The following is a 15,132-nucleotide window of genomic DNA, read 5'->3' as shown; positions in this document are numbered from 1 at the left end:
TAATATATTGAATCTTTCTTATTTTCATATTATAATATTATTTTTTTTTATAAAAAAAGCAAAGAGAGATACAAAATTATAAGTATCATTTTTATTATTATTAAACTTTTTTCTTTATCTTTTATCAAATATATATTATTATATTTTTCCATTTACGATTCTATTCGATAATGTGTATACAAAATATGAGATAATATAATAAAATCGTCGATAAAAAAAAGGGCAAGAAAAAGGAAAAAGAAAAAGAAAAGAAGGAGAAGAAGAAGGAGAAGAAGGAAATTAAGAAAATAAGAAAAGAACATTATTCAATGGAGATGAAATCCTTTCGTTCGAAATTACGACGAATTTTTTCGCTTGGAAAATCAAGGATTCGATTCGATAAAAGTAGATAGTAAGAATATTAAAAGGACTTGAATCTAAAATATAGAACGAGATAGATAGAGATAGGGATAGATAGATAAATAAAGAGAGAAAGAGAGGCAGGAGAAAAAGAGGGAGAGAAAAAGAATGTAAGTACTTTTTCATTCTATCGATTTACTCTTTTTAATTCTTTTGAATCTGAATTCATATGATAAAAAGAAGAAGAAGAAAACAAAAAAAAAACAATTTTTTCTCGATCTCTCCTTTTCAAAAATTACAATCCATTTCCAAATAAAAAATATGGAAATAAAAATATTCTAAAGAAAATTAAAAAGTTACATCAAAGTTAGATTTAAGGAAATAAAAAAAAAATAATTAAACTTTACAAATACGTATGAACAATTCAAATATTCAATGATTAAGAATAACGTGTAAATGTTAGAATATATAAAAGAATGTAATTTAGAATTTTTATTCTATTTGAAGAAAGATAGGGATAGAGAAAGACAGAGAGGGAGAAAGAGAAAGAAGGGAAGAGAGAGAAAGAGAGAGGGAGAAAGAAAGAGAGGGAAAGAGAGAGAGAGAGGGAGAAAGAAAGAGAGGGGAAGAGAAAAAGGTATGAGAACAGACAAATTGGAATAGAAAAGCAAAAGACATTGATGGTGAAACCAAGAGGAAAATCTCAGAGGGAGACGCCTAACGATAAGGCAAGTTTTCCACGAAATAAAGGAAATTGCTTTGGGCCTGAGGTGGAAAAGACATAGGGAGAGGAGAAGGTTGAACGTGGCTGGTAAATGAAGGAAGAGGAGGAGGAGGAGAACGAGGAGGAGGAAAAGAAGGAAAAAGAGAAGGAAGAGAAGAAGGTTACTTGCTTAGACATTGAGGATAGAAATGAAGAAAAGAAAAGAAAAGAAATAAAAGGGGAAAAGAAAAAGGAATAGTTTCAACGTTTCTCGTCTTTCTGAGCTAAAACTTGTATGTACGTTACGACTGCTGTTGTATGTGTATCGACTTTTATATTTGAAGAAAAATTTCACGAGAAGGAACCATGTTTACCTACTTTTTCCTTTTTCTTTGTTATAATATTAAATTTGTCAAATTCTTTTTCCTTTTTTCTTCTTTTCATCATCTACATACTTATACTCATACATGATTATTATCGCAGAATGATTAAATATTTTAACTGGATAGAAAGGAGAAAAATAAAACAAAAAAGAAATAGTAATTAAAATGTTTAAAAACGAAAAGGAAGAAAAAAGTGAGAGAGATGCCGGCAGGGAAAGTCAGTATACAAAAGAAAAATTCAATTATCGAGGCAAGTTCAATTAACGTATTTCTATCGTTTTCAATTTGCCTCTTTGGTCTTCATACCTCGGCAAAGTTCAAAAGCTTTCTCAGAAGCTTTTCTCTACCAATATGGCAGACGTTAAAACAAACACGACACGTGGCAAACACAAGACGACACAACCATGCTATTCTGTGGCCCCTCTTATTCGAGTTTCTCACTGCTTTGCTTGCTTGCTTGCGTGCTTGCTCGTTCGCTCGCTTGCTTGCTCGCTCGCTTACTTGCTTGCTTGCCTTTTCATATTCGCCTTTTCGAACGCCTGCTGTACACCCGCACAACTCAGTGAAAATCTATCGTTCGATGTGCAAATACTCCTTCTACGTATAGTTTGAAGAAGTAGTGAAATTAGCATAATTACACCGACAGAAAAGAGAGAGAGAGAGAGAGACAAAAGAAGAAGACAAAAAGTATCATAGTAAACTCGTGGGTGGAAAAAAAAAATATAAAAAGAAAAAGGAGAGAGATAATAGAATTTTATTATTTCTTTTCGTTAGTTGCTCGTTATTAGAAATTAACCGATCGTAACGTTGACATATGTATGTACAAATTGTAGAAATATTTTGTAGAAATATTTTTTGATAATTATATAGAAATGTTTCAGATTTGTTTCTTTTTCTTTTTCTTAAATATTTTCTCTAGAAAGATAATAGTAATTATTACCCTTATCTTTAGAATCTTATTAGACAGAAATAAAAAATTATTTTTCAATACAAATTATATTAGGAATTTTTGAAGCTAGAATCGAAAGGATAATTTTCGATGTATTATTATTATATTATAATATGTGTATTTGGGGAATAAAATCAATCTTACATATTTCATGATATCTGTATTATACATTTGATATATATATATATATATATATATATATATCACACACACACACACACACATATATATGCAACGTATCGATGGATTATAATGGCAATTAATAATTGAGAGGAAGAGTGATAATCGGTCGGAACATAGAAATTCGCATGGGAAATAATTTTGCTTTTCAATTAATTACGAAACTTGATTATACATGAATGAAGAAACAAAACATTGTTCTCTCTCTCCATCCCTCCCTCTTTCTCACTCTCTCTCTCTCTCTCTCTCTCTTTCTATTTCTATCTATCTATCTATCTCTTTGTTGCATAAGAAAGGAATTTGCGTAGCTCGTTTTACTTATTCGATTTACGTACGTATATATGTATATACGATAATGAAGAAGCATATAGAAGTTGTATAGTATACTACATATATTGTATATATATAAACACATGCATACGCATATATATACATACACATAATATAATTAATTAAAATTGAAAATCGAAAGTAAAATAAAAAGAAAAATATAATATTACAACTTTTATAAAATTATAATATTACATTTCTACCAATATAATCAATAATAATTAAACAATTTATGTATATATATATATATGTGTAGGTATGTATATATGTAAGTATGTATATATGTTTCTATATGTTTGCATATAAGTACTTGAAGCGATTAATCGAATATTGTTCCGAGTAGTAAAAAAGTAGTAGTGATAGTGGAGAGGAGAAGGGATATAATCAATGTTTCAGAGTAATCACGAGAACCAATAGAAATTCATTGTAACACGTCGTAGAAATTCAATTTCACCTAATGCGTTTCGAACTCTGGACCTTCGGCAAGAACATTTGTATTTACATGTGTACGTATGGATTGTCCCTTTTACGCACGTATGTATGCATGCATATATGTATGTGTGTGTCTATATATATATATATATATATATATATATATATATATATGTATACTATGTATGTACATATGTATGTATACATGTGTTATATCTATTCTAACGCTTGTGTGTACATTTGTAAACTGAATGTGAACATTCTCCTCTTGTACCTTTAGCAGATCTAACACGTTTTCTAATATTCATTAAAATGTTCTTTGTTCTAATTATCATTAGTCGAATTGGTTACATTACATTTATCTTTTGTTAATATATTTTTTTTATATCGTCTGTTTGTTCAGATAAAAATGACATGATAATATTCGTTGTTCTAATTATTCTACGATTAATATTGTACATACATACATACATAATATATTATATGTATGTACATATAATGTTACGAATTAATTAACGATGCTTTTGATAAATCTGAAAATTTGTAAGCAAACGTGCCAATCGACGTAATGCTTTTAATCTTCGTAAATACTACCCCTTCCTGTCGTTCCCTCTCTCTTTCCAACATTTTAACATTTCCAGGATGAATCGTAATTGGGATTAGTTTAGATATGCACGTAATTGACTACATTGCTTTACGAGCTGTTCGATTCGACGAATATATCGGTCACGATAAAATCAAGAACGATGGTTGAGAGGGAGGGATAAATAGAGAGAGAAAGAGAGAGAGACAGAGATAGAGAAAGAGAAAGAGAGAAAGGGAGAGCATTCGAATGTATTTCGAAGGACCTTACGCGATTGGACGTAATTAAAATTACGATTGAAATGCGTATGTATGTAAATGTGTGTGTGTAGGTATGTACATTTGTACGTCGGTACAAGTTATTGAGTTACGTGTTAAAATACATTCAAGTGATTTGAAAATATTACATTCGAAAGGAGTGTACTTTTTTAATTTTTGTTTCCTTTTTTAATTTTCTTTCATGTTTAATTAAAAAAAAAAAAAACAATTAATCAATGAGTCTGATGATCTTTACAGTAGTCGCCATGTTGGAAACAAAATTATATTCAATTATTTTTGTTCTTTTTTCTCTATTCACATAATTAACAGCTAGATTTTATACTAACTATTTTTGATAGTTATTTTTGCGATGTGAAATATGAATATATTATATGTTTGTGAAAAAGTAAATATGAGTGACGATTAAAGGAATAATAATATTAATGAACGATAGATTATTCTTTTACTATGTAGTCCATATTGGAAATTGTGTTGGTTAACATCTTTTGTTTGTATTTAATTAATTAATGATTAGAATTTTAATGAATGATTATTTGAAATAAATTATTTTGTTATTTAAAACAAATTTGTTATATTTTTCAGTGTAGATATATACAAAATTTTTCTATTTTTCACTCATCGAAATGAAATGCCGATTTCGATTACTCGTCAATGAAGAATTTAATTTTCACATGCATTTTCCACGTAATTCTCATCAATATTTATCTTCCTTTTTCTTTCTTTCTTTTTATATAACATTACTGGAAAACTGGAGTTTCGGAATTTCTCATTTATTTCAAATTTATTGATTGAAATGTTCGACATATAAATGGGCTTTTTAGATTACTTTGTTTTTTAATTAAAAAAAAAAAAAGAAAAAAAAAGAAATAAAATAAAATAAGAAAAAACTATTACAGAGATTTACTTTGATGTCATAGCAATCCGAACCAAAAATATCAAGACCATCCAAACATTTAAATGAAAAAAAGAAAAAATAATTTTTCTGAACTTTTAATATCATTCGAAATGTTCGAATCATTTATACAAACATGCGATATCAAGAACACTGATATTAGCAACAACGTGGATATACCTATATATAGCTTTATCTATATAAATACTATTGCATTAATACATACGAGCAAAATAGCTCGGTAGTAGGCAGTTAGGATCGTATTAGGATCGAGTACCGTGTCTCATTGAGCCGACTTTCGTTCAATTTCAAAGTCTCGGTAAGCGATTAGGTCATTGGCTCGATACGATGCGCGCTAAGTAGGGTCAATTTAACTTAATGGAACAATTTCGTTGCTAAATATATCTCTCTCTCTCTCTCTCTCTCTCTCTCTCGCCCACCCACTCACTCACCCTATTTATTCTAACACGTTGAAAAATATACTCGAGGAAGTACTTAAAATATTTTTAGAATTAAATTGAAATGAACACTATGAGATAATACTTAAATGAAGAATTTATAGAAATTTTTAATGAAATATATATATATATATATAATGATAATATTGAGTTTTTTATTTATGATACTTCAAATTCTTCATCTTTTTTCTTTTCCTGTTCATAAGAAAAATATATAAAAATTAAGTACGAAAATGAAATTTCCATAATAATTTCGATATATGAAATTTAAATAAATAAATTATTTCTACATTTAAACGAATCGATATTATTATCTTATTGATCTTTATAATAATTTTATTTAACTTATACAATAAATTATTATTATCATTATATCATTTCACCTACTTCAATTATTATTGCAATCATAGATCCCATAACTCACATGAATTATTATAATTATTGTTATTTAATTCACAGAATAATTTGCAATTATTATTAATTAACCTGTAATATAAATTACTATTATTTTGATCATTACCATTATTATTATTATTATTATTATTATTATTATTATTATTATTATTATTATTATTATTATTATTATTATTATTATTATAAACAGAAGATACCGCGATGGTAAACAATAAATAATGCAACAAATGCGTAGTGCATTTATTTATAAAAATAATTTTTTTTCTTTACATTTCTTTTCTTGGGTTGAATAAAATCAAGAATTGCGAAGGAAATTGCAAAAGAGATATTTTCATTTTTTTCTTCTTTTCTTGGAAAGTACGAATTTCATGGATTCGAGGACGTCATACATATCTCGTTAACATTCTCCAACGACTAGATCGAGTAGCGTGAATTCTGAGTGAAGTACATCGAACGAGAATCCTTCCGCCATCGTACTCACTTTTCTTGATTCTACGTGGTAACTTCCGCTACGCAAATGACAAGGACGAGGAGGATGAGGAAGAGGACGATGGTACTCTTTTGCGAAGGATTCATATTTTCCAATTCCATTTCGTTCTCCATCTCGAATTTCTAGGAATTTTCAGAAAATTTTTTTTTATATTTGGTATGATCTGGTATATATGATGTACATAGAAAATATATATACACCTCTATATACCTATATACATATATATAGGATGTCCCGTTTATAGCGAAAAATTGGAACATCTCGTGAGGGATTGAAGCAACAAAAAAAATTTTGCTAGAGATTTATTTCATATCAAGAGACAAGTTTAACGCAACAATTACATTTTCTAACTCCAATGGTAAGTACAATTTAAAAGTTAAATATGTTTTCTCAAATGCAATTATATATTTTTCTTTTTACAGTTCAATGGCACCTACCAACCGGAATTCTACAACGTGTTTAAACAATAATTATAATAAAATGTTATAAATAGTTTTACCAATTACAAGTAATTAAAGAGCACAGCTAGCACTGCTAGTTATCAATTATACCGATGCATGTAATAAATAAAAGACGAATTATGACGAAAAAAAATTTCTTCTAATTCAGACAGAAATTTGAAAACAACAACTGAAGAAAAGCAATTCGTCTTTTGTTTAAAGGTATTAATTATATATTAGCGCACATTATAAAATAACATTAAAAATTATATATTAATTAAACACAATATTTTTATAATGTATTACTAATAAAAATCAAAATAAAAACGAATGAAATGAAAAGAAATACAATGTGTTTTTCATTAATCCCATCTCAATCCTTATAGAAAAATTACAACAATTTCAAAATATGGAAAAGGGTCTACTAAACGCCCTCCTCTGAATATACAAACGATTGGTTCAGCGTAAATATTTCGGGCAAATCAAGATTTGTAACAGGATCACATGATATGCGAGGAAGTGGCACGCGATCTCCCGCCAATCCTAGGTCTGGTAAACGCCCTCCTTTGAATATCCAAACGATTGGTTCCGCGTAAATTTTTCCGGCAAATCAGGATTTGTAACAGGATCACATGATATGCGAGGAAGTGGCACGCGATCTCCCGCCAATTCCAGGTCTAGTAAACGCCCTCCTTTGAATATACAAACGATTGGTTTCGCGCAAATTTTTCCGGCATATCAGGATTTGTAACAGGATCACATGATATGCGAGGAAGTGGCACGCGATCTCCCGCCACTCCTAGGTCTGGTTAACGCCCTCCCTTGAATATACAAACGATTGGCTCTACGAAAAGGTTTCCGGCAAATCAGGATTTCTAACAGGATCACATGATATGCGAGGAAGTGGCACGCGATCTCCCGCCACTCCTAGTTCTGGTAAACGCCCTTCTTTGAATATACAAACGATTGGCTCTACGAAAAGGTTTCCGGCAAATCAGGATTTGTAACAGGATCACATGATATGCGAGGAAGTGGCACGCGATCTCCCGCCAATCTTAGGTCTGGTAAACGCCCTCCTTTGAATATACAAACGATTGGTTCCGCGTAAATATTTCTGGCAAATCAGGATTTGTAACAGGATCACATGATATGCGAGGAAGTGGCACGCGATCTCCCGCCACTCCTAGGTCTGGTTAACGCCCTCCCTTGAATATACAAACGATTGGCTCTACGAAAAGGTTTCCGGCAAATCAGGATTTGTAACAGGATCACATGATATGCGACGAAGTGGCACGCGATCTCCCGCCAATGCCAGGTCTAGTAAACGCCCTCCTTTGAATATACAAACGATTGGCTCTACGAAAATGTTTCTGGCAAATCAGGATTTGTAACAGGATCACATGATATGCGAGGAAGTGGCACGCGATCTCCCGCCACTCCTAGGTCTGGTTAACGCCCTCCCTTGAATATACAAACGATTGGCTCTACGAAAAGGTTTCCGGCAAATCCGGATTTGTAACAGGATCACATGATTTGCGAGGAAGTGGCACGCGATCTCCCGCCAATCCTAGGTCTGGTAAACGCCCTCCTTTGAATATCCAAACGATTGGTTCCGCGTAAATTTTTCCGGCAAATCAGGATTTGTAACAGGATCACATGATATGCGAGGAAGTGGCACGCGATCTCCCGCCACTCCTAGGTCTGGTTAACGCCCTCCCTTGAATATACAAACGATTGGCTCTACGAAAAGGTTTCCGGCAAATCAGGATTTCTAACAGGATCACATGATATGCGAGGAAGTGGCACGCGATCTCCCGCCACTCCTAGTTCTGGTAAACGCCCTTCTTTGAATATACAAACGATTGGCTCTACGAAAAGGTTTCCGGCACATCAGGATTTGTAACAGGATCACATGATATGCGAGGAAGTGGCACGCGATCTCCCGCCAATTCCAGGTCTAGTAAACGCCCTCCTCTGAATATACAAACGATTGGTTCAGCGTAAATATTTCTGGCAAATCAGGATTTGTAACAGGATCACATGATATGCAAGGAAGTGGCACGCGATCTCCCGCCAATCTTAGGTCTGGTAAACGCCCTCCTTTGAATATACAAACGATTGCTTCAGCGAAAATATTTCTGGCAAATCAGGATTTGTAACAGGATCACATGATATGCGAGGAAGTGGCACGCGATCTCCCACCACTCCTAGGTCTGGTAAACGCCCTTCTTTGAATATACAAACGATTGGTTCCGCGTAAATATTTCTGGCAAATCAGGATTTGTAACAGGATCACATGATATGCGAGGAAGTGGCACGCGATCTCCCGCCACTCCTTGGTCTGGTTAACGCCCTCCTTTGAATATACAAACGATTGGTTCCCCGCAAATTTTTCCGGCATATCAGGATTTGTAACAGGATCACATGATATGCGAGGAAGTGGCACGCGATCTCCCGCCACTCCTAGGTCTGGTTAACGCCCTCCCTTGAATATACAAACGATTGGTTCCGCGTAAATATTTCTGGCAAATCTGGATTTGTAACAGGATCACATGATATGCGAGGAAGTGGCACGCGATCTCCCGCCACTCCTAGGTCTGGTTAACGCCCTCCCTTGAATATACAAACGATTGGTTCCGCGTAAATATTTCTGGCAAATCTGGATTTGTAACAGGATCACATGATATGCGAGGAAGTGGCACGCGATCTCCCGCCACTCCTAGGTCTGGTTAACGCCCTCCCTTGAATATACAAACGATTGGCTCTACGAAAAGGTTTCCGGCAAATCAGGATTTGTAACAGGATCACATGATATGCGAGGAAGTGGCACGCGATCTCCCGCCAATGCCAGGTCTAGTAAACGCCCTCCTTTGAATATACAAACGATTGGCTCTACGAAAATGTTTCTGGCAAATCAGGATTTGTAACAGGATCACATGATATGCGAGGAAGTGGCACGCGATCTCCCGCCACTCCTAGGTCTGGTTAACGCCCTCCCTTGAATATACAAACGATTGGCTCTACGAAAAGGTTTCCGGCAAATCAGGATTTGTAACAGGATCACATGATATGCGAGGAAGTAGCACGCGATCTCCCGCCAATCCTAGGTCTGGTAAACGCCCTCCTTTGAATATCCAAACGATTCGTTCCGCGTAAATGTTTCTGGCAAATCAGGATTTGTAACAGGATCACATGATATGCGAGGATGTGGCACGCGATCTCCCGCCAATTCCAGGTCTAGTAAACGCCCTCCTTTGAATATACAAACGATTGGCTCTACGAAAAGATTTCCGGCAAATCAGGATTTGTAACAGGATCACATGATATGCGAGGAAGTGGCACGCGATCTCCCACCACTCCTAGGTCTGGTAAACGCCCTCCTTTGAATATACAAACGATTGGTTCCGCGCAAATTTTTCCGGCATATCAGGATTTGTAACAGGATCACATGATATGCGAGGAAGTGGCACGCGATCTCCCGCCACTCCTAGGTCTGGTAAACGCCCTCCTTTGAATATACAAACGATTGGCTCTACGAAAAGATTTCCGGCAAATCAGGATTTGTAACAGGATCACATGATATGCGAGGAAGTGGCACGCGATCTCCCGCCAATCTTAGGTCTGGTAAACGCCCTCCTTTGAATATACAAACGATTGCTTCAGCGAAAATATTTCTGGCAAATCAGGATTTGTAACAGGATCACATGATATGCGAGGAAGTGGCACGCGATCTCCCGCCACTCCTAGGTCTGGTTAACGCCCTCCCTTGAATATACAAACGATTGGCTCTACGAAAAGGTTTCCGGCAAATCAGGATTTGTAACAGGATCACATGATATGCGAGGAAGTGACACGCGATCTCCCGCCAATCTTAGGTCTGGTAAACGCCCTCCTTTGAATATCCAAACGATTGGTTCCGCGTAAATGTTTCTGGCAAATCAGGATTTGTAACAGGATCACATGATATGCGAGGAAGTGGCACGCTATCTCCCGCCACTCCTAGGTCTGGTTAACGCCCTCCTTTGAATATACAAACGATTGGCTCTACGAAAAGGTTTCCGGCAAATCAGGATTTGTAACAGGATCACATGATATGCGAGGAAGTGGCACGCGATCTCCCGCCACTCCTAGGTCTGGTTAACGCCCTCCTTTGAATATACAAACGATTGGCTCTACGAAAATGTTTCCGGCAAATCAGGATTTGTAACAGGATCACATGATATGCGAGGAAGTGGCACGCGAACTCCCGCCAATCCTAGGTCTGGTAAACGCCCTCCTTTGAATATCCAAACGATTGGTTCCGCGTAAATGTTTCTGGCAAATCAGGATTTGTAACAGGATCACATGATATGCGAGGAAGTGGCACGCTATCTCCCGCCACTCCTAGGTCTGGTTAACGCCCTCCTTTGAATATACAAACAATTGGCTCTACGAAAAGGTTTCCGGCAAATCAGGATTTGTAACAGGATCACATGATATGCGAGGAAGTGGCACGCGATCTCCCACCACTCCTAGGTCTGGTAAACGCCCTCCTTTGAATATACAAACGATTGGCTCTACGAAAAGGTTTCCGGCAAATCAGGATTTGTAACAGGATCACATGATATGCGAGTAAGTGGCACGCGATCTCCCGCCAATTCCAGGTCTAGTAAACGCCCTCCTTTGAATATACAAACGATTGGTTTCGCGCAAATTTTTCCGGCATATCAGGATTTGTAACAGGATCACATGATATGCGAGGAAGTGGCACGCGTTCTCCCGCCAATCTTAGGTCTGGTAAACGCCCTCCTTTGGATATACAAACGATTGCTTCAGCGAAAATATTTCTGGCAAATCAGGATTTGTAACAGGATCACATGATATGCGAGGAAGTGGCACGCGATCTCCCGCCACTCCTAGGTCTGGTTAACGCCCTCCCTTGAATATACAAACGATTGGCTCTACGAAAAGGTTTCCGGCAAATCAGGATTTGTAACAGGATCACATGATATGCGAGGAAGTGGCACGCGATCTCCCACCACTCCTAGGTCTGGTAAACGCCCTCCTTTGAATATACAAACGATTGGTTCCGCCCAAATTTTTCCGGCATATCAGGATTTGTAACAGGATCACATGATATGCGAGGAAGTGGCACGCGATCTCCCGCCACTCCTAGGTCTGGTAAACGCCCTCCTTTGAATATACAAACGATTGGCTCTACGAAAAGATTTCCGGCAAATCAGGATTTGTAACAGGATCACATGATATGCGAGGAAGTGGCACGCGATCTCCCGCCAATCTTAGGTCTGGTAAACGCCCTCCTTTGAATATACAAACGATTGCTTCAGCGAAAATATTTCTGGCAAATCAGGATTTGTAACAGGATCACATGATATGCGAGGAAGTGGCACGCGATCTCCCGCCACTCCTAGGTCTGGTTAACGCCCTCCCTTGAATATACAAACGATTGGCTCTACGAAAAGGTTTCCGGCAAATCAGGATTTGTAACAGGATCACATGATATGCGAGGAAGTGGCACGCGATCTCCCGCCAATCTTAGGTCTGGTAAACGCCCTCCTTTGAATATCCAAACGATTGGCTCTACGAAAAGGTTTCCGGCAAATCAGGATTTGTAACAGGATCACATGATATGCGAGTAAGTGGCACGCTATCTCCCACCACTCCTAGGTCTGGTAAACGCCCTTCTTTGAATATACAAACGATTGGTTCCGCGTAAATATTTCTGGCAAATCAGGATTTGTAACAGGATCACATGATATGCGAGGAAGTGGCACGCGATCTCCCACCACTCCTAGGTCTGGTAAACGCCCTCCTTTGAATATACAAACGATTGGCTCTACGAAAAGGTTTCCGGCAAATCAGGATTTGTAACAGGATCACATGATATGCGAGTAAGTGGCACGCTATCTCCCACCACTCCTAGGTCTGGTAAACGCCCTTCTTTGAATATACAAACGATTGGTTCCGCGTAAATATTTCTGGCAAATCAGGATTTGTAACAGGATCACATGATATGCGAGGAAGTGGCACGCGATCTCCCGCTACTCCTAGGTCTGGTTAACGCCCTCCTTTGAATATACAAACGATTGGCTCTACGAAAATGTTTCCGGCAAATCAGGATTTGTAACAGGATCACATGATATGCGAGGAAGTGGCACGCGATCTCCCGCCAATCCTAGGTCTGGTAAACGCCCTCCTTTGAATATCCAAACGATTGGTTCCGCGTAAATGTTTCTGGCAAATCAGGATTTGTAACAGGATCACATGATATGCGAGGAAGTGGCACGCGATCTCCCACCACTCCTAGGTCTGGTAAACGCCCTCCTTTGAATATACAAACGATTGGTTCCGCGTAAATATTTCTGGCAAATCAAAATTTATAACAGGTTTTTATGAGTTCTGACGAATTTTCTCTAATTCCCTTTGTGTATTTTTTACAACTGTGACAGCTTTTAGAATAGGGTTTGTCGGGTTGGAATGTAAGGAAGAACACGTTTTTCTTCTTTTCCAATTGAAAAAGTTTATTTTTATATATATTAGTATTACATAGTTATTACATCGTTTTTTTTTTTTACATATGTGATACATATTTTTTCTTTTCTACATAAATGACGCTTTTATGCAATATAATATAATATATTTTTATAGAATAAAATAGATATGGTACAGTATTATAAAGTATAATATAATGTAATTCTATATAATATACTATCATATTATGTGGTATATGCTGTAAACTGAGGATGTACTTCTTATTTCTCGTCTTTCTTCTTTAATTATCGACCTCAATATATGTAATTTATCGACCTAAGAAGTGCCGCCTTCGTTTACAACGTGCAGCTGTAGCCGGCAGGTAGCTATACGTAATTACACTTTAGAATGTCACGAATTTGTGATATAGTTTATAACATTTTACAATCATAAATGATCTTCTTTGGCATGCTGTTGAATCCTTCCGAAGAAATGGCTTCAAATGAAGAAGTAGTATATAATCCTATTTAATATTTCTTCCATCACTTGAGCTGGAAAAAAGTATTGCCACCATATGTTGTGTGTCTTCATACTAAACAAATCTGCAAAAAAATTTGTTTGGTAGGTTCAGTCCCCCACGGAGTATTCTGTTATTTGAAGATAAACAGGACACCCTCTATATGCATGTATAGTTAATAATGTTTTCTTCGAATAATCGAATATTTTGATATAACTATTTGATATACTTTTAATATTTTAATAAGTACCGTGAAATTATTGTGAGAATTTTATATTCATCAATGCGTTATCCATAATATTAAGTAAAAAATAATTTTGTTAATATGTATAAAACACTAATTTGTTTTTATGACTAATATTTCAGTAAGAAGTAATTTATTGATATATATATATATATATATATATATATATATATATATATATATATATTATATTACTTTATACTGTATGATATATTAATATGTACTCTCTATACAGAGTGTCCCAATAAATATTAAACTTTTAATTAGTGATTTAATTTTCTATTACTTTTTAATATATTGTATATTACCAAGTAATAGAATATTAAATCACTAATATTATTTTATTAATATTTTTGTAAAGTCAAATAAAAAATATAATAGCAAAATTTTACAGTTATATAATTGCAATCTATACAGGATTAACTAGAATTAAAAGCGATGTGGATGAAAATGGTTTCAACTTGAATGGTGTTATAAAAATTGACGGATTAGTTTGATATATAAAGTTTAAACGTTCGATGATATTTCCAAAGGGAAAGAATTATGAACCGTGAAGGATGTCGACAGAAAAAGAGGGAGTGAGAGAGGATGAGAGAGAGAGAGAGAGAAAGGGAGAGAGAGAGAAAAAGAGAGAGAAAGGGAGAGAGAGAGTGAGAGAGAGAGAGAGAGAGAGAAAGAGAGAGAGAACTTGGGAGAAGAAAAAAGTGCTTCTTTTCCCGACTTGTAACGTGTAAACTTTTCATCGGTATCCTAAAGCAACCTTCCAAAACTCCCTAGCATAGCTGAGCTTTAAAAAAGTACGCGGGAAATCGATTACGCTTGGTCATATATCATTTTAACGCTTGGCGATGTATCATCCGACGAAAGTTTCTCTACGGTCTCGATAAAATTTAATCTTTCCGGACAGGTCGTTTCCTTCCACCATAAAATGGGAAAGGAGAAGAACGGTACAAAAATCACGATTTTTTTTCACAAGGAACTCCAACTTCGAGTGGAGAAATTCAATAGAATTTATATGTGTCATTGAAA

General features: G+C 35.6%; 1 protein-coding gene and 1 long non-coding RNA gene across 6 annotated transcripts in view; one reads left to right on the top strand and one right to left on the bottom strand.

Annotated features, from left to right (window-relative positions):
* The window catches only part of LOC127067781 (uncharacterized), a 32,943-nt gene extending 25,813 nt beyond the window's left edge, over positions 1-7,130 (top strand). The window contains exons 2-3 of the long non-coding RNA XR_007782750.1: positions 6,300-6,789; positions 6,854-7,130. This is a non-coding gene — a long non-coding RNA (uncharacterized LOC127067781). The remainder of the gene's footprint in view (positions 1-6,299; positions 6,790-6,853) is intronic.
* Positions 1-15,132, bottom strand: part of LOC127067776 (uncharacterized) — a 152,343-nt gene that overhangs the window by 46,178 nt on the left and 91,033 nt on the right. The window lies entirely within an intron of this gene.

This window comes from Vespula vulgaris, chromosome 11, assembly GCF_905475345.1.
Source record: "Vespula vulgaris chromosome 11, iyVesVulg1.1, whole genome shotgun sequence".
In the NCBI taxonomy this organism is placed as follows: Eukaryota; Metazoa; Arthropoda; class Insecta; order Hymenoptera; family Vespidae; genus Vespula; species Vespula vulgaris.
Note: the sequence above shows the minus strand (reverse complement) of the source record. Positions and strands in the feature narration are given on the sequence as shown.